The sequence below is a fragment of the Protopterus annectens genome, chromosome 11.part0 (genome assembly GCF_019279795.1).
Source record: "Protopterus annectens isolate FY-2018-M chromosome 11.part0, PAN1.0, whole genome shotgun sequence".
NCBI lineage: Eukaryota > Metazoa > Chordata > Ceratodontiformes > Protopteridae > Protopterus > Protopterus annectens.
In genome coordinates, this window is record NC_056745.1 from 1,027,131,900 (window position 1) to 1,027,158,141 (window position 26,242).

Consider the following 26,242-nt stretch of genomic DNA (forward strand, 5'->3'; position numbering starts at 1 on the left):
TCAGCTTAAAACTTGCTGATAGGTGTAAAATCTAGAGAATGACTGTTATGATGTACATCAATGGTTACCTTGTAAATGTTAGTGACAGAGTCAAAAATGTGAGTCTTCGTTAGCATTTTTGTTATACAAGTAATGTTTATTTTGTACCAAATGGCAGCTCTATAGAAGTGATGTTAACAATTCAGTTGCATGAAACACAGTGGCCACAGGCTCTAAATGCAATGTACTATGGGATGCATACATTCTTAAAACGGAATTGCTTGCAATAATCTTAAAGTGCAAATGTTTGTTGTATATGAATGCCATCTCAGGTCTTCCTGAAAATATGCTGCTGTCCTAGTAGGATTAATCCACTCAATAAAGCAGAAATAAATAAATACAAAATAAAGGATTCACAAATCACAATATATACAGACACTAACAGTTGCACTTTAGTTTTCATCACATCGTCCTCACCTCCTGTAAAAATAGAGGGATATCTCTTTTCAAAAGTACTCTGTTTTCAAAAGGACAAAGTACAGTTGTACAGAATCAATGCACCATACATGTATTACTCTCTAATGGTCCTGTCAAAGCACATTGTTATGGTTACAAATTTTATTAACTATGAATATGATTATAAATGAAACAACAGTTGGAGAAAGCATCATTAATCTGAAACATGCTGGTCACAAGATGTAAATGCAATGCACTATGGGATGCAACACTCTTAAAATGGCAGTGCTATATACAATAATCTTACTCATTCAGTAAAGTGGAGCTCAGGAAGTTTGCACTGCAACTTCCAATGGGTGGAGGGTAAGCCTTTTGACAAAATCAAATTATGTCCTCACATTTCAAACAAATAAGAAGTATAAATGGCAAACTCTTTAGCACAAACTATTTTTACAGTGGAAATACTCTTTAGGTTCTAGGTCTTAAACCAAATTTTATAAGTCACAGTAAAAACAGTAACTGTTATGTTTGCAATATTTTGCAAACAGCTTACAACTCAAGTTACACACATACTGTCAGCAGCATTTTATTCATCTATCCGAGAGGTTTCATGTGAGGCTAAGAAGTTATGTCTATGTTAATTGGTTGTTGAGATTTTAGAAAAATGTGAAAAATTATATCTATATAAATTAAAATCATTAAAATAACAGTTAATATTTCTTTACGTGCACTAGACAGAGGTCAAATATTACTGCAGTTGAGTTTGCTATTGTGTAAGCTTTAAGATGAAATATTTTAAAGTCATGCACATAGCATGTGTTTAGAATTATTGATGCAAATATGAACAAGCAATATTTGACACCTAGAGGCGTCAGAAGGAGGTAACTGAAGCTGCACCTGGAGACATCACTCGGATGTATTGAGTTACAAATGACTATTGTATCTGAATACCATCTCAGTTCTCTCCTGAAAAGATGCAGGTTTTCTGTTAGGACTAACCCAGCCAGCGAAGCATAAATAAATACAAAACTATATATACATATATTCACATTTCTTGCAGAACTACCAGCTTTACTTAACTTATCATCACGTCTCCCTTGCCCTTATAAGAAGAACATCTATTTTTGAAAGGACAAAGTATACAGAAGGTGTACAGAATCGATGCACCATATATTTAATACACTGAAATAGTCCTGTCAAAGCACATTGTTATGGTTACAAATTTGATTGAATGATTGTAAAGGAAACAGCACTTGAAAACAAAATCATTAACAAAAAATATGTTTACTGCAACAATCACCAGTTTAATATTAACTGAGTACCATGACACATCCAATTTAGGCCACAAGTAAAGCACAGAAACTGGAATTAGAAACAAAACTGATAACTCAGAAAGGAAAACTATGAGATAACCTATTATGTGTCATTAATGTTGTGACAGTCACTAGACAAAAATAGTATCATCCGGATCAGGAAGATGCAGACCCATTTGTTTTGGGTAGACAGCATATGGTCTCTCACCACACATCGTGGGATACCAACTTCTACAATTGTCTTGAGTGTTCATCTGAGGTAGCACATTTGAAGACACAGAAATACTTTTTCTTGGCTCAAGTTTGGCTTTGTTCAGGGCAGATCATGCCTCCTAAACCTTGTGGATTTCTTTGAGATGGTTACCAAGGCATTAGACGAGGGAAAGGAGGTCCACACAGCCTACCTAGACCTCGCAAAGGCTTTCGACACCATTCCCCATTCTAGTATTATAGACAAGCTCACCAGCTTGAACATAAACCCATACATCACGAGATGGGTTGCCAACTGGCTCATGGATAGAACCCACATGGTGAGAGTTGCAGGCTCTACGTCCAACTCTAAACCAGCTACAGGTGGCATCCTCAGAGGCTTCAGTTCTCCTGTTCAGTATATACTTCTCAGAGGTACAGGCAAGCATAGGAGGACTATGGCTGACCAAGTTCGCAGACAACTGCAAACTAGGGGCCATAATTTATTCTCTGGCTGATACAGACACCCTCCAGATGGGTCTCACTGAGACGGATACCTGGTGTCAAAATCATGGCCTCAAGCTAAATGCCAAAAAGTGCATAGTCATCCCCTTTGGAAAAAACAAAGTACACATGAACTACCACATGGGTGGTAGTTCCCTAAATACAGAAAATGTAATAAGGGATCTGGGGACCCAAGTAGATAGTAATCTCTCCTTTAATAATCATATTGCCAAGGTGGTTAGAAAATCCTTCTATGTGGCCCACCTAATCATAAAAGGGTTCACATCTAGAATAAAAGAGGTTATTGTGCCTCTCTACTCATCACTCATTAGACCCATCATAGAATACAATGCCCCATTTGGGATGTACCTTACAAGACACCTGCAACAGCTGGAAAGACCACAAAAGTACCTCACCAAAAGGATTACTGGCCTCAAACAGATGCCCTATGCAGCCCGACTCAAGAAACTCCAGCTGTACTCAGTTGCATACCGCTTACTCAGAGGTGATCTCTGCCTGACATACAAGGCCATGTCCAACCCAGAATTGATGGACATGCTCCACCTAAAAAAAAAACAAATCCCGGAGAGCCACATGCTCTAGAGGTATAAACTTCACCACAATGATAAATAGGACATGCTGGAGGGATAGATTCCTATCCCAGAGACTCCCCATGCTTTGGAACAGGATTCCAATATAGATCAGGCAGAGCCCCTCACTAACATTCTTCAAGAGAAACATTGACGGATGGATGGGAAACAGAAAATTTACCCCGGGGATCACTGCAGTGGCTCTGCTGGACAGTGGCGCAGGGAACTAATGGCTCTGCTGGACAGAGGCACAGGGAACTAATCTAAGGGGGTGGGGAAAGCCAACACATTCTGGCTAGGGTTATAAATGCCCTTGGGCAGATAGCCTAGTACTTACCTATGAACCTATAAGATTTTCTATCTGGAGCTCTGCTTTTAATTTGAGACTCATTGGGAACTATTTGGATACACCTCCAATATCTACTAACTATGGTATCATATTCAGTTTGCACAACGAAAAACCTCAGTTTATTTTCTTTATGCACTGCAGCACTTACTTTGTGCCACTTTTTCTCCTCCTGAAATGTTAATCATGCCAATTAACTGCATGAGGGATGGGTAGTGGATGCGCAGAATAAAGTTTGTCACAGAATTTTTTTATAAAATGTTTTAGCTTTTTAGTCATGTTGTTTAACTGCATTATATGTAGCAGTCTTAGGCTTAAGTTTTGACTCAAACATTTGCATTTTACTTTACCTTTGTCTTACAAGCAGGCTTATTCTTGTAGCACAGTGTGGAGCAACTCGATATGATATGAGAGCTCTCCAAGGATCTGGTTGCCTCATTATCTTTTTATCTGTATGACCTGCTGTCTCAACTTCACCATTTGATTGAGGATAGCGAGGTCTTGACATAGTAGGAGTAAAACCATAATCATTAACAAACTGTCAACACTCAAACTGTGCACATTGTCAATAACTAGTTCAATAGGTAATCCATATATCAAGAACAGACGGTTTGAACATGGCTAAGATGTGTTGGCTAATTGTAGTTGATGCATAAATTATTTTTATGTCACAATAGTAATAGCCTACAATTATGAGGCAACTTTTGTCTTCAAACTCTCACAAGTCAGTAGGTTTCTTCTACCAAGGGCCTTGTGATATGGGAGTTGGCATTAGTGTCTCACTCTCACTTTTGTGATAGTTTACACACAATACAAATGTGACATTTGGACACCAGATTAGCAATGCCATGCTTATTGTTTGGCAACCAAACTGATGTTTTGGCTCTTTTTTTCACATATTGTGAGTTTTGATGATCATTGTGTATTTTTTATATTAATTCAGCTCACTGTGATGGGGTACTACAGTTTTGTCTAGACATGACAACAGACTCTCATGTTCTGATAGGTGTGCACAGACTTTATGTTTGCCTTTTGTCTAGTGATTTTTACCATCCAGTTTAAACATTTTGACTAACAGTGTGAAACTCTCCCATCTTTTTGAAAAACTTGTTTATGCTTTTGTATTCCCTTGGTAGTCATAGGCCTTGTTATCATTATGTCTTGCCCATAGGTGTCAATGTCTCCTTTGATATCAGATAAAAGCTGGTCATGTATAAGATTCTTAGATAACATCTGCAGAAACTAACTACTTTCTAGGTACATGTATAGCTTTGGCATTGGAATATCTGCATTTCATCTAGGAAAAACTTTATCAAGATCATATGAATTAGTGGAACTAGTGGATTATGGGCAATCTGGAATTGGAAAGTCAAGCCTAGTTAGGTGTCTGGAAGCTTTCTCACATGCCCATACACTAGTAAAGCATTTTTTTATCTACGAACATCTTTGTTTAGTCTTGTCAAAATTCAGGAGCAATAGGAAAAACTTGTTCATCAATTAATAGTAATATTGCATTTGGGCCATATCTACTACTATCTGCACTCACAAGTGTTGGTTTAGTGGCATAATAATATGATAATACTGTATTTGTTAGCATTTCTTTCTTTTTTTTTTGTTTGTTTACTTTGGTAAATGCTGGGACATAAAGTATGTATCACAACTATGGTGCATCTTTCTTTAACACGTATGTTAAGGGACATAACTGTCAGGTAATGCGGTACAAACTTGCCCAAGAAATTAATTATGTCTTGGTTTGTCTTAACAAAGTCAAGCAAGATGGATTCTGCAATTTGTGTATTGCTTTGACCTTTGCTTGGATCTGGTCTGAATCCACTAGCAGTTACAATTTGTCCAAAGTAATGAAGTTCAGTCTTTCCTAGACAGCATTTGTATAATGATTTAACTTTAACTCAGAGTTTTGGATAGTTTGGAGTGCTACTTGTAACCTCAAATTATACATCTTTATATATAAGGGTGGTCGCAGTGCTGCAGCTCTTAGCATTGTCACCTCACAGCAAGATATTCTTTGGTTCTATTCCTGGCTGGCATGCCTTCTGTGCAGAGTCTACATGTCCTCCCTGCAGTCATGTGTGTTTCCTCCTGCTGCTCCAGTTTCATCCTACATTCCAGAAACATACAGTAGGTAGATCGTACACTCTAAATTGGCTGTACTTGAGAGTGTATGCATGAGTGAGTGGCATGAATGAACTATCACAGCAGGGCTAGCCATGCAGTGGTGTAAACCTTGACTTGAGATGACTGCCACTGTGGAAGTGGCACCCCGTTCCCATGTGCAAAATGAGAAAAGGGGTTGAGGATGGATGGATGGATATGAAGCTAATACCAAGGTGCCATCCATAGCAGCAACAGCACCATCAAGCCCATTGAGTAAATCAGTCATTTAATATTAAAATATTTCAGGGGCAGGTGTTACATTAAATGGCAGCCACTTTAAACAGAACATTTCCATTGTACCAATGCAGTTTGTCATCTTTTAGCTTTATCTAGGGGTATTTGTCAGAACCTGCAAGAAACATCTAGTGTGGAAAACACTTTAGCATTGACAAATTTAGGTGCAATGTCTTCCAGTGTAAATAGAATGTAACTTTCTCACACAACATCACTGAGTTTTTTTACATCACACATATTTGAATATAGCCAATTTTCTTGATTACTAGGCCTATAGAAGCATACTACTTAGTTGGCATGGTTACACTTAATTTTATGTCAAGGCTTTGCATTAGTTTAATCTCCACTTTCACTTTAGGCAGACCAGGAAATAGAATCCTCCAGGCGGTGGTCAAAACATATGAACAGCATTGTTTTTAATTTAATTTTTTTCTAGAAACTTTGTTAAAATTTTCCAAGTATGAAGCAATATACAAACAAATGCAATAGAAATGTACTGTAAATAATAAATAATTAAATTGCAAATGAGAAATAAAAATAAACTATCTACAATATATGCAATGGCCTGAAAACAGAACAGTAAGATTATAGCTCCATTTGTTCATTTACAATTTCCCGTTTTCCATTTTTGTTGTGGTATTGTATGAGGAAGTCGGGAGTGGCAGAGTAGTATGTAAAATTGGTACAGGATATGTACGAGGGTAGTGTGACATTGGTGAGGACTGCGGTGCGAGTGACAGATACATTTAAGGTGGAGGTGGGATTACATCAAGGATCAGCTCTGAGCCCTTTCTTATTTGCAGTGGTGATGGACAGGTTGACAGATGAGATCAGGCAGGAGGCCCTGTGGACTATGATGTTCGCAGATGATATTGTGATATGTAGTGAGAGTAGGGACCAGGTTGAGGAGACGCTGGAGAGCTGGAGATATGCTTTAGAGAGGAGAGGAATGAAGGTCAGCAGGGCTAAAACAGAATATATGTGTGTAAATGTGAGGGAGGGTAGAGGAATGGTGAGGATGCAGGGAGTAGAGTTGGTAAAGGTGGATGAGTTTAAGTACTTGCGATCAACAGTTCAGAGTAATGGTGAGTGTGGAAGAGAGGTGAAGAAGAGAGTACAGGCAGGGTGGAATGGGGGGAGAAGAGTGTCAGGAGTGATTTGTGACAGACAGGTACCAGTAAGAGTGAAAGGGAAGGTCTACAAGAGGGTAGTGAGACCAGCTATGTTATATGGGTTGGAGATGGTGGCATTGACAAAAAGGCAGGAGTCAGAGCTGAATGTGGCAGAGTTAAAGATGTTACAATTTGCACTGGGTGTGACTAGGATAGACAGGATTAGGAATCAGTATATTAGAGGGTCAGTTCAGGTTGGACAGTTTGGAGACAAAGCAAGGGAGGTGAGACTGCGTTGGTTTGGACATGTGCTGAGGAGGGATGCTGGGTATATTGGGAAAAGGATGCTAAGGATGGAGCTGCCAGGTAAGAGGAAAAAAGGAAGGCCTAAGATAAGGTTTATGGATGTGGTGAGAGAGGACATGCAGGCGGTTGGTGTGAATGTGCATGATGCAGAGGACAGGAAGAAATGGAAACAGAAGATCCACTGTGGCGACCCCTAATGGGAACAGCCGAAAGAAGATGATGATGATGATCATAATTAATAGCCTTTATTTCATCTATAGATGGTAGCAATTTGATACCTAAATATTCTAGTGAGGAAACCTGTGTACTAATAATGTGAGATATATATATATATATATATATATATATATATAAATATATTAATATATATATATATATATATATATATATATATATATAGACAGACATGCACATACACACACACACACACACACACACACATATATATATATATATATATATATATATATATATATATTTTTTATTTTTTTTTTTATTATAAAATTGGATTTGGAATGGCTAGAATAGAGGCTAGAAATAGATTGAAATGTTTCTATAGTAGATTCTAGTTCAAGTATGGTTGGCCTTGAATTTGGAAGTGTTAATGAAATATTATCTGCAAATAGCATGATTTTAGATAAGTAAGAATTGAATACTTCTATACCTCTAATATTTGGATTATTTCAGATTAAGTTGGCAAGAATTTTAATTGCTTAAGTGAATAAAATTGGAGAAAGGGAACAACCTTGTTTGGTACCTTTCGTGAATGAGATGTATTCAGAAGTAAAGTAACCTATTTTAACATATGCATTATTAGTTTATAAATGTTTTTAAAAGTGAAATGAGTTTTTTTGGGAAAATTGAACAGCCTTAATATTTTGAATACGTAATTCCAATTTAACAAATGAAAGGCATTTTTGATATCAAGACCAATATTCTTTTTATTCAACAAATCTATAAGACCCAAAATGCATCTGATATTATCATGAGTTTGTATTTGATATATAAAACTTGTTTGATCAAAATTAATTACTTTTGTTATAGCCTTATCTGTCAATAATGGTAGATATAAAAAATGTATACTCATTATTTAAAAGTGAGATAGCAGAGCAGGATTGTGAATTTTTCTTTTTCTTTTAATAGCTGTGAAATTAGCAAATATTTCCAAGAAGGTGGTGTCTTTTCTTGAGACTGAACTTCTATAAGTGTTTTATGAAAGAAGGATATAATATGAGGGGGAAACATTTATATATTTCTGTAATTAACCCATCTATGCTTGGAGCTTTATTATGTTCTAATGTTTTAATTTTATCTACAATTTCATTGTAGAATATAAGTTTAAGTCATCTTTTAAATTTGACTGAATTGTGTTAATATTAAGATTGTCAAGAAATACTATTGAAGCTGTTATGACAGAACTGGAGTTTGAATTTTGAGTTGAATAATGACATCTAAATGCATCAAGAATTTATCCAGTGTTAGGTTTTGTATCTTTCATGCCTAATTTCTAAAATATTATTACTTTTTGGTTGCATCTTGCCTTTTTTGGAATGATTATACATGTGTTTAGGGGCTAAAAAGATAAGAATTAATTCTTCATCTTTCTAAAGCCAAAACTGATTTGTGAGTTGGAATATCTAAACATTTTTATTTAAAGTTTCTATTTCTTGTATATTGGGTTTATTATTTTTTATATTTTTATATTTTGCCTCAAAAAGTTATTGTTTTTCTGAGTCCCATTCCTTAATTTTATTTTTATACCAGGTTACAGTTTTTCAAAAAATTTAAGCTTTTAGTGAATACCATATCATAATTATATCTGTATCTTATATATTGTTAAATTTTAAAATCAAATTAAGTTCAGAGATCAACCATGGTTGAAATTCCTTGAGTTCAGTTAGGTATGCAGGAATTCTAGTCAAGAAGGATAATCTCTTGAAGTTAGTTTGAAAGTTTAAGATGAAAGCATCACGGTCATAAATGTGACATGGAATGATAGTAAAACATGATAATCTAGAGATTATGTCCTGTAAAATTACTATTCGATCTATTCTGGTCTGTCTGCCATATCTATACTCTTGATGAGAAAAAAAACAATGAACAAGGATCTTTCATATTGAAAGTATCCTTTAAATTGAAATAATCTATCCATTTTTTAGTATTTTTCCTATTGGTGTCAATTTTAATTTATTTTTATTACTCATATTAGGTCTTATAATATGCAATTGAAGTTCTCACTTATAATTAAACTACCTTTGTATTTATCAAGTATAATATCTAAATGTTTCTTTGCAAGACGTTGTCCCGTACCTGGAAACCAATAAAGATTTGCTAGTGTCCATAACTTATTGTGAAATTTAAAAATGATAAAGGTTAGAAGTCCTTCTTGATCTTATTATTTATAAATAATTTGTGGAGATACTATTTTGTTCCCATAGAATCATGGCACCTCTTTTTTTTGTTTTAAAAGACAACTGAGCTATAATGGAAAATTTCCATGGATTCCAAATACCTTTTTCTGTATGTTTGACATGAGTCTCTTTGGTGTAATGTTACTTGAGCTTTGTTCTTGTTTAAATATTTTAATAAGTTTAGAAATATTGATCTATATAATTTATGAGTTATTTTTAAAGCATTACTAGAACTAGAAGTATAGAGCAATATAACATAGCAAATAATGGTGAATCTCTTATGTTTACAGACCATAAAATATAAAGAGTCAGGCCACAGAAAAATAAGAATAAACAGTAAATTAAATAAATAATACAGCTGTAAATAATATAAGTTAATAACAAACATGGAATTTTCTAAATTCCTAGTCCAATAGATAATGAAATAAACCTATTGAGATATCCAGTGCTATTCTGCCAATCCAAACATTGAAGTCCTAGAAAAACAAATTCTATTATTATGTGCTCTGTAGTATTATCTAAGTGATACAGACATTACATAATTGAGAAAATGAGTATACAATTGAATTATATCTAAAGAAAAGAGAATTAAATATGTAAAAGTGCAATATATACATAAAATGTACCATAGGTTAGATTAGAATAATATAGTTAATATAGATTAGAAGAGGTATTTACTGTCTCTCTCTTCCTTCTTATTCATGTCACCTACTTCTTCTTCCCATTGTTCTTTCATCATAGTAAGTTATTAGGCTGCCAACCCAGAGGTCATTTCAAGCCTAGATATTTCATCCCAATGTAATACCATAGATACTCTAGTGACTAGAGTCTAGTCAATACCCAGGACTGTATTTATTAATGACTGCCCATGTCCAGGAGGGTTGTGTGTACTATCCCCAGTAAGAATTACGGTGCTCCATCCACTCGTCCAAGCTCCTTTTGAACAGTGTCATAGAGGTGATCTGCTTCACATGAATTGGCACCCTATTCCAAAAATGCAGCAGTCACTGGGAGACAAATCTCTCCACACAACCTGCCCTATTCAAGTCTCAGGCCATATTTGGGTCCCTTGAATGGGTAGCTCTAGTCCCATTTCATTTATGGATGTGCAGCAAATTCATTAGGTTTGGGTCAGAGATTGCTCTGTAAGCCAGGCATAAGTTTCCCTTAAGAAGTCTATATGATACTGAGTATAGTGTCAAGGATTTTAGTTGGTCTGTGTAAGGCATGTGCTGGAGTGAGAAACCTCTGAGGTCTCTGTAATTGTTGTAGGGAATTTGTACGGTACATGTTAACAGGGGCATTATGCTCAATTTATTTTTAAATCAAATTTCAAAATTTCTGTTTGTTGTTCCAGGCACTTATGTGTAAATAAATAGATTCTTACATATATGCACACATAAACATATTTAACATACATAGGCATGTATATACACACACAGATAGTTATATATGCATCTACATTTCAACATATGATCATGTGCTATTGATGTCAAAGAAAGAAAAAAATTATTGTATTATATTTCAGTATAGAAATATAATAAATATCACTCTTCTCATCTCAATTTTATCTAATTATCATAATCACTGATACTTTATTTTACTTTAAGTGCTTAACTTGTAATGAGACTGGGAAGAAAAAAGAGCAAGCATAATAAAATATTTGCCTCACAGATGTTATACTATCAAAATGCATGAACTTCCTCAAATATGTGACATAAAATCACCTTTGAGCAGCAAAGCACATAATGCCACAAATAAGCCTTACAGAAACAGATGCTTGGTGCCAGATCCATGGGCTCAAGCTTAATGCCAAGAAATGTATAGTTATCTCCTTTGGGAAAAACCATGTACCCATGAATTACCACATAGGTGGCAGTACACTAAACACCGAAAGTATGATGAGAGACTTAGGGACACAGGTGGACAGTAGTCTCACCTTCGATAACCACATCACCACAACAGTCAGGAAATTCTTCTATCTGGCACACCTTATCACTAAGGGCTTTTCATCCAAACAAAAGGAGGTCATTGTCCCACTGTACTCATCCCTCATTAGACCCATTATAGAGTACAACACCCCATTTGGTATGTACCTCACAAGACTTCTGCAACAGCTGGAAAGGTTGCAGAAATACCTCACTAAAATAATCACAGGCCTAAAGCAGATTCCCTATGCTGACCATTTAAAAAAACTCCACCTACACTCTGTGGCATATCGTCTACTCAGAGGCGATCTCTGCTTAACATACAAGGCCATGTCAAACCCTGAGCTGTTGGACATGCTACACTTAAAAAAATCCCAATCCCTCAGAGCTACATGCTCCAGGGATCTAAACCTTGTCATCACAATGAACAAAACATGCTGGAGGGATAGGTTCCTGACATAGAGACTCCCCATACTCTGGAATAGACTGCCCATACATGTTAAGCAGAGTGCCTCCTTGGCCCTCTTCAAAAGGAACCTTGACGATTGGATGGGAGATAGGAAATTCACCCCGGGGATCATGTCAGTCACCCTGCTAGACAGGGGTCCAGGGAAGTAAATATTGTGGGAAGAAATATCCAGGGAATTGTTATGGCTGGGCTTGTATAGGCCCTTGGGCCGATATCCTAGTACCAACCTATGAACCTATGAACCTATACGTATGAATACAAAGTCACTAAATCAGTTCTTTGCATTATGATATTACTTTACTATATAACATTTTCTGATCTCATGCTGTAACAGTGTTCATTATTAAAAGATGTCAATAGAAACAGAGCTTTCTTTCAAATGCAACTAATTCTGGAATACGGTCAAAAAATAAAGATAATGAATTATTTTCCTTCACTCTATTACCTCTTTATTATTTATTCATCAGACTTAATACATTTGTTAAAGTAAATAGGAACTTTGGAATCATGAATTAAGAAAATAAAGAACCCTTTAAAATCATATATTTGATGTCTTCTTCAAAAATTTAATAATAATAAACAATCCGGTGGCATAGCTCCTAACCCCTAAGCACAAAAAACCTGAACCAAGGCAAAACTTATAGGGGGACAAAGTTCCAAAGTTCCAAAATTCAGTACACACTTCAAATATTGCACCTACAAACCTAGAAAATTAATAAACTCATGTAAACACTTTATGGATTGACCATGTAAACAACCATAGCTGTTTAAGAACAAAGCCCACCACGGCTTAAAATATTGAGAATTTATTAAAACATACGTAAAATTTATGATACAATTCTCATTTATGTTCAAACCTAGAAAGTTGCTAGAATAAAAGGCCCTGTGCTATCACGCATCCCCTGAATGACATAAAGTCTGAAATTCAAATGACTGTCATCACCCAGTTAACACAGTCCCCAATAGCTTGACACAAAAATGCAGAAAAGCATAAATTTCATGAGGAGCAGACAAAAGGATGAGACCAAAATCTAAACAGTCTGCAAAAACCTACATATCTGAAAGGTATGTCCAGTAATTAAATGCAAACTTACTCACTTTAGTATGTGGAGGACCATACACCTACAACACACCATACTACTCGGCAACAGCCTCAGAATATGCATCCTGCAAGGTAAACCTCACCTCCAGAATCCACTAACCTTCACCAGACATCAATGTCAGCATAAACCTGTCCACCCACTGCCAACACAAAGCAACTGCAAAAGAAAACACTTCATCATGAGGGTGTCTGCCAACCCACATGTACACACACAGCAAGGAAATGAAACTACCTCCCAGACACCCTAGCATACAGCAAAAGAACATCAACATGTGTCAAAAAAAAAAAAACAATTTAATGTAAACCAGAGTAAACCTCCACAGATACACATGAACCATCACAACCTCATCTCCCAAAACAACACAACAAAAGACTGTGGTCCATAAAAAGTTAATTTAGGACATATTTAGGAAGTGGTTAATGAGTGCAAAGATGGCTTCCTGTATAAGGATCCAAGTGCGGACATCTCCATCTCAAACTCCCAAGACACTTAGAAGAGAAGAAAAGAGAGAAAAAAACAACTACAAAACAAGCTCACAATACATCGCAAGAGGTAAGAACTTAGCTAGTTAGAAGATAAATTGTAGACAGAAGTATGTTTTCCACCAAAATACAACAGATAGAAGCTCACTGAGCATTTTAGACTGCAAGACAAAAAGAATAGCAAAAAATCCCCTCACAAAAGCATGTCCTATGGCATGAGTACATTCATAGAAATTAAACTTTAAACACAAAATCATCACACATTCCCAAAAAAAAAAAAAAAAAAAACAGAAAATATACCCATTCAAAGCATCCAGTAAAAAGAAAGCCACACAAAGAAGTAATAATCTTTAATTTAACTTTTACTGCTTTGTAGTTAAATAGAATTCTGGCCCTTCTCATGTCACAGCTCTGCTGAGCAGTTTATTTATGTAGGGACAATGCAGCACATAAAGCCCAAACTCAGAGATGTGCCCCTTCCACACAGATGTGTAGAAATCTACTCATTAACTTGATTTTACCTGCAAGGCTACAAATTTTGGTCACCACTTCCTACAACTATAGATGCTTCAAAAAAACTTCTGTAGGTAGGAAATGATAAGACAGTAACAATGGCTCCTGTATGGGTCCTTAACCTCTCTTTAGATCCATGAATCAGAATTCTAATTTGCTATTCTGCTTTAATGTCAGACACAGTAGTGAAATAATCCAGAAAACAATTGCATATTATTTTTTATCTTATTTCTGAAGTAAACTCTTAAATTAGCTTTGTTTTATAAATGTCTATAATCTTTAACATTTCTTACACCTTTTGCCATGTCCAGCTCACCAGTCTGACTCAACATGATTACAAAAATACATCTTGCATTTGCCAAACTTACACTCACTCTGATTCTTGAGGATTCACTTGGGTTGACCAGAATTATGTCTCTTTTTAAACCTACCATTTACTCTGAATTTTATCTCACACAAATAACTTGCCATGCTTGTTAGCATTCCGCCTTTTCCATAATTCTGTCTTTTTGATGATTTGCATTGCTTTTTTCTAAATTAAATTAACTTCAAGTTGAAATTTTTGAGACATTTCTACATCAGTCAGACCAATCACCATTTTGTTTCTGATTTGTTTGTCTTTGTGCCATTAAACATGCAATTTTCATTTGGTCCATACAATCAACTTACAAAGGCTTCAGTATATTCACCTTTGGCTTGTACACATGACCTTTCATGTATTGTATTTCTTTTTTTGCCACAAAATAATCAGTGTTTCCTAATCAAAAACTCATATATATTACTATGGCACTCTGAAAATGAAAAGGAACTGTATATGGTCTCCACCTCCTTTCCCATTGAGTTGGATAAGGTATTTAACTGGATTTCATCTGACTCTTTAACCAAGTAGGTTACCACTCTAACTTGAGCAAAAGTTTGAGATGTAAAAGAGTTGATAGATTAAATTTCAGCACTCTTTTCTAAAATTCACTATTCTTGGACTGAATATTTTTAAGTTAATAAAAACAATTACTGCAATCCAAATTGTAGCTTGCTACAGATCTTCCACCATGCCCCAGGATTCCCACTCTCTTTTCTTGATATACTGGAAAATATTAGGGTTCAACCAAACACCCTAATAATGGGCAATTTCAACTACCCCACCATTAACTTGGAAAACTACTCATGTACCAACTCCTTTGCTCAACACTTTCTGGAATTCATAAATTCCAATGCCCTGGATCAACTTATCCACACCCCCACCAGGGGCAACAATATCCTAGACCTAGTCATTACCAACATGAGTGACCGGTGTTCCACACCTGAAATCAACTCCTCGTTGGTCAGATCTGACCATAAGCTAATCATCCTAGATATCCGCATCCTGCCCCCATCCACCATTAAGGAAACCATGGTAAAAAATTTCTCCAAAGCCAACTTCATGCTTCTTAAGACAGAAGTGGCGAACTTTATGACACCCATGCAGATGGACAATACAGTTACAACTGCTGAATCCTACACAAATGCACTCTATAAGCACTTACACAAGTGCATGGAACATGCTATCCCAAACAGAACCAAGACGCTATCCACAAAAACAAGGAAGGCAATCTGGTGGTCCCCTGCCATAAACAAACTCTACAACAGAAGGAAGAAACTTTTGCAAAAAGAGTAAAATCCCATGAGTGGAGGAGCTGCCTGGTCAACCTCAATAAGAAGCTGAGATCCCTTATAAGATCCTCCAAAGCTAGCTACAAAAACAAAATCACCACTGATTCTTAGAGCAACCACAAAGCATGCTATACCTATGTCAAGAATCTTAATGGCAACACCCAGACCTGCTTTGAGTTACAGCACAACGGCATGAAGATTACAAAACCAACTGATATTGCCAGCATCCTGGCAGATAGGTTCAGTGCTAACTTTACCCCCCTCTCACCCCGCTAAAGGGCCCATATCTATACAGGAAGAATGCAGAGTCCCTGTAATCACATCTATGCAGGTAAAATCTGCACTCTCTAAAACCAAAAACACAGCATCCATGGGACAACATCCCAGCCTGCATTTTGCACGAACTTCAGAACAAACTGTCTCCCCATCTAAGCACCATGTTCAGTCATAGTCTCATATCAAGCTTTGTGCCCACTGAATGGCGCACAGCAACAGTTATCCCACTTCACAAAGAGGGAGCCACCACTGATCCCGGGAACTATCTCCCTATTAGCCTGACGAGCCTGGTCTGCAAGGCCATGGAACGTATAATCATGGAACTCATAAACAAAGACATTGGTAACCTCCAAACTCTGGACCCCACCCAGTTCGGGTTTGTGAAAGGCAGATCATGCCTTCTGAACCTGATTGACTTATTTGAGGCAGTCACGAAAGCTGTAGATGAGGGTAAGGTGGTTCACACAGCCTATCTTGACCTCGCCAAGTCTTTCAACACCATTCCCCATTCTGGAATTTTAGCTAAACTCACTAAACTAGGTATAAATCGATACAGCACAAGATGGGTTGCCAACTGGCTCACTGACAGAACCCACACTGTAAAAGTTGCAGACTCCAAATCTGACTTCAAACCAGTGACAAGTGGAGTACCACAGGATTCAGTCCTGGGACCTCTCCTGTTTGGTATCTACTTCTCTGAAGCACATGTTAAACAGAAGGCCTCTGGCTAACGAAATTTGCAGATGACTGCAAACTAGTAGCCATAGTTGAGTCCCCAAATGATGTGGACATCCTACAGAAGGGCCTCACTGAGACAGATGCCTGGTGTCAGAGGCATGGCCTCAAGCTCAATGCGAAAATGTGCATTGTCATCCCCTTTGGTAAAAACTCTGTACCCATGAACTACTGTGTGATAAGAGACCTTGGGACCCAGGTGGACAACAGTCTCTCCTTTGATAATCACATTGCTACAGTAGTCAGGAAATCCTTCTATGTGGCACACCTCATCACAAAAGGGTTCTCATCCAGGAAAAAAGAGGTCATTGTTCCCCTCTACTCGGCATTCATTAGACCCATTATAGAGTACAATGCCCCTTTTGGAATGTAACTCACAAGACATCTGCAGCAGCTGGAAAGGCCACAGAAGTACCTCACAAAGAGGATTACTGGCCTCAAGCAGATGCCCTACACTGACTGTCTCAAAAAACTCCATCTTTACTCTGCAACATATAAAGCTATGTTAAACCCAGAGCTGTTGGACATGCTACACCTTAAGAAATCACAATCCCTCCAAGCTACATGTTCTAGGGACCTAAACCTTGTCACCACAATAAACAGGACATGCTGGAGGAATAGATTCTTGTCCCAGAGACTTCCTATACTCTAGAATAAGCTACCCATCTATGTTAATCAAAGTTCCTCATTAGCACTCTTCAAGAAAAATCTTGAGTGGATGGGAAATAGGAAATACACCCCGGGCATCACTTCTGTGGCTCTGCTCGACAGGGGTACAGGAAATTAACTTTCTTGGGTGGCATAAGCCAGGGAACCTTGTTGCCTAGGCTTACTTAGTCCCATACCTACCTATGAACCTATGAATCTATGAGGTAAAATAGCTTAATTATCAGTAAAATGACCAATTTGGTGCTTCTCTGATTCACTTCAGGTGATATAATTTTCCAGTAATTTAGAATCAGAAATGTCAGAATTCATCAGCATTTTACTCAAACAGACAACCATTATTTTGTACAAAATGGTGGTATCTCACTAGCGGCAATGTTAATACTTCAGTCATTTCAAAACATACTGGCTACAGGATCTAACTGCAATGCATTATGGGATACATAAACCCTTGAAATAGTAATGGCAATGGTACAGATTCATAATATATATATATATATATATATATATATATATATATATATATATATATATATATATATATATATGGTTCCCATTCAGAAGCCTGAAACATCATAAGCCTGAAAATCAAAATCCTGAAACCAAAAGCCTGAAAATTCAGAATCCTGAAAACTCAAAATCCTGAAAGCCCAAAATCCTGAAAGACCAAAATCCTGAAACTCAAAATCCTGAAAACACAAAATAGACATACTGATGTCATTGTGGCTTTGCTATTGTTTGCCCTGTGGTGTTAGGTCATGCGTTGGGGTCAGGTAAGTGTGCGGTTGGTTTTATTTTAGGGTTAGGGGCGGTTTAAGTGAGTTAGGGTTAGGGCGCAAGTTAGGCATGTATGCAATAGTGACAAATATTGGGGTTAGGGGCGGTTTAAGTGAGTTAGGTTTAGGGCGCGGGTCAGGTGAGTGTGCGATAGTGATGGACCTTAGGGTTAGGGTTAGGGTCAGGGTCAGTTGGTAGATATTAGTGTCTTTATAGTGACATATTGGCATTATTTGTGTTTTCAGGATTTTGAGTTTCAGGATTTTGGTCTTTCAGGATTTTGGGCTTTCAGGATTTTGAGTTTTCAGGATTCTGAATTTTCAGGCTTTTGGTTTCAGGATTTTGATTTTCAGGCTTATGATGTTTCAGGCTTCTGAATGGGAACCATATATATATATGGTTCTACCTCACATAAACGAAACCCCAAAACACCGACAACGCAATCACCGAAACCACATAACCGACAGTACAAAAACATGAAATCCCACATGCCCGACAACGAAATAACCGACGGTACACAAACACGAAACCTCATACACTGCACACACCACAATCAACAAACAAAACACATTCCCCGTCCAAAAACCACATACACAACACAAGCACACCAAAATCCCTACAAACCCACACTAAACCTCACATACACAACTACCTACAACCCTAACCCAAACCCTATCCCTAAGGTCCGTCACTACCGCACACTTACATGGCCCGCTCCCTAACCCTAACTCACTTATCCTGCCCCTAACCCAAACACAATCACTACCACACACTTACCTGACCCGCTCCCTAACCCTAACTCACTTATCCCGCCCCTAACCCAAACACAATCACTATCGCACACTTATCTGACCCGCTCTCTAACCCTAACTCACTTAACCCACCCCTATCCCCACAGACCGTCAATATCCACACTTACCTTACTCGCACCCTAATGTCCGTCACTACCGCATACTTACACAGCCTTTTCCCATGTCGGCATCCTCGGCGTCGGTGCTTTCATCCGTCGGGTCGGTCTTCTGCACTGTCGATCTTCTGGGTCCCGTCGCGTCGGTCTTCTGAGCTGTCGATCTTCTGGGGCTCGCGATTTCCGTGTCGATGTTCCGGCGTGTTGTTTAAGTGAGGTAGAACCATATATATATATATATATATATATATATATATATATATATATATATATATATATATATATATAGACATTCTAACAGCTCTACTTTACACATCATCAAAATGACACCGTTCCTTCAATGGCTTACAAAAGAAAATGAATACATGCAATATTTTTTGGGTTCTTATTACATGAACGAACTTTTCAAAGTTCGAATGTCATATGGTGGACACCATATGATCAAACTTTGAAAAGTTCAAAGGTTAAATGTAATGGTACCGTACAGTGCAGAATGGGAGAATTTCCCTTTTCTGCACTGAAGTGTGATCTCGGAGTTGGTATATTTAAGTAGAGGGGGTGGGGGGCATCCCCCACATGGGGTTTTGGGGGGCTTGCCCCCCTGCTCAGAACGTTAAGGTAAGTTTTATTTATTTTTTTGATGTTTTATTATATATTCGAAGTTTCAAACTTTGATCATATGTTGTTGAGCATATGGGATTCAAAGTTTTGAAACTTCGAATATATAATATAGACCCATATTTTTCACAGACTAATGCTTCCAAAAAGCAAATGTGTCATAAAAGTGATGGTTATGAGTTCTTAACTAATGTGATGTGAAAAGTATATTTAAATTACTGGTCCTTCAAAAAAAAAAAAAAAAGCTGGGACAGTGGGAAAACATTTGTGGTTAAAAAAACATTGTGTGTCAATCAGTCAAGTAGTAGAGGGGAAAGATGGACCAAAATGTATATACAGATCCAACAAATAGACATTATTACTAATTAAAAAAAAAAAACAATAACATTCAAGTACAAAATAGCTAACAGCATCTTCTGGGCTATACTAATTAACTGAAAAAATGTGGAGCTAAATCTTATGGTGGGGGACAAGGAAAAGCTTCTTCTGTGTAAAATGATTCTGGTACAAATGAAGTGACAGCAACACAGACCATAGTATAAATAGAGTTTGCAGACTGTCACAACTGCAGTGCTGTCAGGTCTTCCACCATCAGATTGAGGGCAGACCAAAGGTAACTCTGTAGAATGGAATGCATTAATTATGAAGAAATGGAGAACTTCAAGTCAAACAGCTGTGGGATACCTCAGAAGATAGAAGCAGGCTGCTAGTCCTGGGATTGTGCATTACATGGTCATCAATCATCAATCATAGAAGCACATCACCATGGTGCTGTACTACGCTGAGTCAGAAGTCTAGGATGAAACTGCCAAGGTTTGACAAAAGTAACCCAGAACACTTGTACTGAGATGTTTTCAATAACCTACAGCATGATGCAAGCATTTGATCTTTCCATATGCTACATTTGATTGTAGAAGGCATGTATGCAAAGCTGTATAATATCATACATCCAAGATCTTTCCATATCCACACTTCCTTATATGTTAATAAACATGGTATTCCATTTATACATATTTTATTCATTTTCAATAGCATCAACTCCACAGTTCATACATATTCTAACACACACAAACAGAATTACAGACACACATGCACATGTGCATGTGCAGGCATGCATGTGCGCATGTACACACACACACACACACACACACAGACACACACAACCATACAGTTTCTGAGTGCATATTACGTGGTGAAAGTTACTTCATGGGGGGGATCTCTCTTCTTCCAAGATGCAATGTGACTTTGGAGTTATTTAATTAGGGATGCAGGCAGCACAGCCCATGCACATGGGATACAAGGGGTCTTCTACAAATATGCTTTCTTGCAAACTGTTTGTTGTTTTGAACCATTTGTTTAATTTACTGTGCCATTTGTGCATTTCATTTTTCATTTTTGACAGATGTCACCAAATAGAATGTACTAGTCTTATTTTGATTACAGTCCTAGCTGTAAAATCTATCTACTTCATTTACATTTATGTTTTGCAAATGCAATCTGTACCTTCAGCTATCTGGAATGTTCACTGTAAAACAATAGCTCATGCTAGGCTTGCAGCTGTGTGTTGGTAGGAATTCCTCTGATATGACTCCTTTCTGGGCATTGCATTTCAAGGTATGCTTCTAAACCCACTGACCTTCTGACACCAGAAGCCACATGGCCATTGTTTTTTCACAATCTGCCTGCAGCTTCTGTTTCTGATGTGATCTATGCTACAACATATGCTGTTTTATCATAAACACTTGCATAAATACTACAAATTAAGCCTACAGTGCTGAGCTGCTGACAGCAGTTTAACACATGACATGGGGAAGGCTGCAGGAGGCTGCAGAGAAGATAACTTCAAAGTCCTTTTCCATCTGGGTTCTAACTGATTCAGTGCACCCCAAGGACTTCAGCAGCCTCCTAGGACTGGATCTTCTGTGTATCAGTCTCTGTTGAGTGTATAGGCTTTCACATGCCAGCAATCTCAGCTTGGGTTTCATTGAAGGATCAGAGCCCTTGATTTTGATTGGCTGACTTCTGCAGAGGGTGGGGTTTTCAATCTATAAATTACTGGAGGTGTGCTCAGTTAAGTGTCCTTCAGTGCTGATGTGCTGGCATCCTTTTATGTGCAATTCAAAGACAACACAGAACTACAGAGAAGGAGAAGAAAACTACAAAGCCATTTCCCCTTTGTGATCTGATAGATTTAATGCACAACAAAGACATCAGTGGCTTTGTAGAACCAGATCTGCTGTGTACTGGCCTCTGGTGGAACACAGGCTTTCCCTTGTCAGCTACCTCAGCATGGATTCCATTTAAAGAATTGTAATTCCTAACTTTCATTGGCTGGATTCTGTAAAGGCATAAGCTTGATTTTGTTTGGCTAGTGTCTATTGAGTTGGAGCCCCCACACTTAAATAATTGGAGGTTTTCTATCTTCAGCACTTTGCCTGCACTCCACACAGCACCGCAAAACAGTGTAAATTATATTGCTTGACTAGAGTAGGAGCTAAGCCTACAATAAAGTAAAGCATCCCTGTCAGTGATTATATGAATTTCTCTGTCTTTACTCTGTCTCAATAACAACAGGTTACTTCCACTATTGTGAGAACATTTATTGTTAAATTTGAATTCATTACATTCCTGATGCTTATTTATTTAACTTTTGAGTCTTGCTTCAGTAACTGAATACAATTTTTGTTGTTTATTGCTTTATTAATTGTTTTGTGAATGTATTTATTTATTCATTTTACCCCATTTTTGGCACTTTGCTGGTGCCTATTCATTGTGAGTTCTGTTGTAAGTTTGAGCTCATACTGTTTCATACTCAGTGTATGTTTATCGATTATTGCTGCATTCATTGAGCACCACAAGAAGTACCTGCTGTTGCTTATTCTTTGACTGTCCATGTATTTACCTGATGCTCACTCACTTAGTCATTATTTACTATCTGTTATCTCTCTCCAGTGTGCCATTTCATAACTCGGTGTCACTTTCTGCTTCTTGTAGCCATGTAGTTGTTAGTAGTTATTGTCATTCAGTTGTTACTCTTACTGCTTGGTTGTACTTCTCATACTCTGCCCTTGATGCTTTCACTTTACTAAGCCCTTTCATTGCATTCACTCACTAATCTAAGCTTATCCTTATCAACCTATCCATAGTTCCTGACTGTACCTAATCCAACCTGAGAAACTACCCCTCTATTGCTGCCTCTACATTTAGCCTTTTTAGACAGTATCTTGTTGTTCCATCTGTCACCAGTTATGAATCCACAAACTGTTAATCTTGTTTCCTTGGCCAGCTTAACCTCCCTATTCATCCTGAGTCATCTAGTTGTCAGCAACATGAAAACAGGCAGAATTTACAACTTAAATAGAAATGTTCTAGTTATTGGTAATTCTATTGTCAGGCATGCAGACCATACAACCTGGATATGGATGTTACTGGCACTTGATACTTGGAACTTAGTTGCTAGGAAAAATGACATAATCTATACCCTCCAGCCTCTGAAACATCCAAATATGAGTAAGATCTTGTTTTTGCTGATATTGCAGTGCATTATCTCAGGTGGTTCACATTGGAGAAGATGCAGAGTGGCATTGTGCAGCTCTCATCATATGCCTTTAAGAACAGGTGATCACTTATTTTAAGTGGTATTCAGGCCTCACCTAAAATAATGCCTAAATACAAATCAAGCATCACTGGCTTTAGTGACTGGTTATGGAAATACTGTCCCTCTAGGGGGATCCAGGTTGTCACAGCATGGGAAGACATGGTGTAAAGAACTTCCTGATTTTTCAGGGATGGGTTGCACCTGTCCTCTAAAAAATTTCACATACTAATAAAAAAACATTTTCAACCCCATAGTGCTTTTTGTATGCAAATTTAAATTAATACACATCCCAACTTCACACACTATAATCTATGAAGCATTGGGGTGGCTCTGCTCAACACAAGAATCCTAGAGGCAGCATGTTGATTTGCAAACTTTCCTTAATCTAAGAATATACATATCGATGTAGCTCTGAGACCTGGTTCCTGTCTATAGCAAGTACTCCTTCTCTTTTATGATTCACCGCCTATCACTCATTCAGCACCACTAGTTGCAATGGGGTTATATCCATATTTATTAAAGAGCTCATATCAAGTGACATCAACCTTCATTTAGTACTTGTACAAATCAATTTCAATAAAACAAAATTGTACTTTACTGTTAATTACAGGTCTTACTCTTATGGCCTAGTGGAGCAGAATGAATGCCTAAACATGCCACCCAAGCAGGAAGGCAAAGTAAACACCTTTTTTAGAATACTTTACTTAGCAAAATATCAACTGGTCCCTTTATTTACCCAACTATTGTACCTAGGATTTTCTCAACATCATTAACTCCAGATCCTGTGACCAAATTGTTGCTCTCCATATTAGAGGCCAAGATTTTTTAGACCACGTGTTAACTATTAACTAATTTCCCTGCCCTCAGACACATGAGTATTCCTTACCTAGGAAAAAGTTGAACACAAACTCATTAACGAAAAACCAAAAACAGGTATAGTAGGCACAGGTACGCAAAAACAGGTATGGTAGGCACAGGTACCCCAAAAATCACAGTGAATAATTTACCACTTTGATTAAGACAAAATAAGCACTTTCATCTCAAACCATACAATGAGACTTCATCAGACCTTTCTCCACACTGGTATTATAAATAAACTAACCAAACCAAACATCTGACGCTTTGTCTCTTGGCAGATTGCCACCTGGCTAACAAACAAAACACCTTTGATCAGAATACATTTTAGCTGTTCCAAAAATAAAAACATAGTTGTGACCCTTAGAGTTCTGTCCTAGACCCTTTCCTCTTAGTAATCCATTTTTATGAAGTACAGGCAAATGCTAATAATCAATTACTATATGCATTTGCAGACAACTGCAAGCTAGGTGTCAGCCTAAATTTACCCTCAAGTTTGCTAAAACTCAAAAAGGCCTACTTCACGTTAATAACTATTGTAATCATAACGAAAACCTAAATGCAAAGAAAACTAGTGTAGTCATATATGTTAAACATAGTGCTCCTGCACAGTGACATATAAATGTTTATCACCTTAAGAATGTCAAACACCATGAGAAGAGGTTTAGGAACTAGAATCAAGTCAATACATCAACAACAATTCTGCCAATTGCAAACAAAGAGAAATTTTTTTTTGGCAAATTTAGAAAAAAATCTTTTTTTTTTTTAAGGGGGTAAGCTCTCCTGCACTCCATGTGGGGAACACCCAACAACATCACAGACACATCACAGACACTTAAATATACAGTATTGCCAAAAGTGATTTAGGTGAAACATTTTTGCTATGTTTGTGTTTGGTAGAATTATTGTTGTCAAACCAACAGTTTGCCTAAGAATTTACATAAACAAGAAGGTGAACGTAAAAATATAGACCTCCAATATTGACAAAAAAACTCCCTCCTCAGTTGTGGATCTAATCCAGATATTAAACGTTCCTAATTCTCCTTTCCTCTGCCCTCGTTTTCCCTAGAATAGCGCAACTTCCTTATTTGGCATGTGTAAGTCTAAACAATAATCTCCTGACTAAAAAGATCATGTTTTATACCTAAAGTCATCTAAGCTTTAAAAGGCTGCTCTTATTTGGCCTGAACAAAATCCTGTCCTTATTTTTATGTCAAGGCACTTTATGAGGCAACATCTGTGTTGTCTTCTGGGCTATGTCAACCCTGCAACCTCCCTTTTCTCTAAAATTAAAACTTCTCATTTAACATCCTTTCCAAAGACCTAGTTCAGTGGCAAAAAAATCAAGTCCTTACTTATGGATGAATTCATCACATAGCACCTCCATCACATATGTAACAAGCTTTCCTGACAAATGGTATATTAAACTTTGTAAAACATTGCAACATTAAAAGTTTAATAAGACAAATGTTTAAGATCATGTACATTCTTCCCAAGAGTCACTGTTTGCACATTTCTAGCCATAGAAAAGATCTCCCATGGGATTTGCTAAAAGTTGAAGGATGGAAGGTTTATAAACAAGGATGAGTGTGCCGCGGCCTCAAGACTGGATGGGAGAGCAGAAAGTAAAACCTGAGTACCTCAATCATTGCCAAAGGGATGGTGGGTGGCCAGTTGCATGACGTATTTTTTTCTTTATTTTCCCCTCATTTTTCTGCCAGTTATCCACTGTCCTGTGATCAATATGTCAATTTATTTCACTTCAGGGTGAAAGCTGACCACAGAGGTTGCCATCTAGGTAGGCATACGGATTTTTGTTGCTATGGCAGTTGACTTGCTTACTTCCACTGTGAGGGCCTGCTATGCCTTGCTTGTTATGTGTGTATGCACATCATGCCTCTTAACTGTCCAGATTTTCAAAGAATGTCCAAATTTTTGTTTCGTATTTTTGGTCTGTTCCTCATAAAATTTCTGGTTTTCTGGCAAATCATTGAGGATTGAATTCACTCAACAATGACAGAAAATTGTTTCAGACTTCATATCCTTCAGA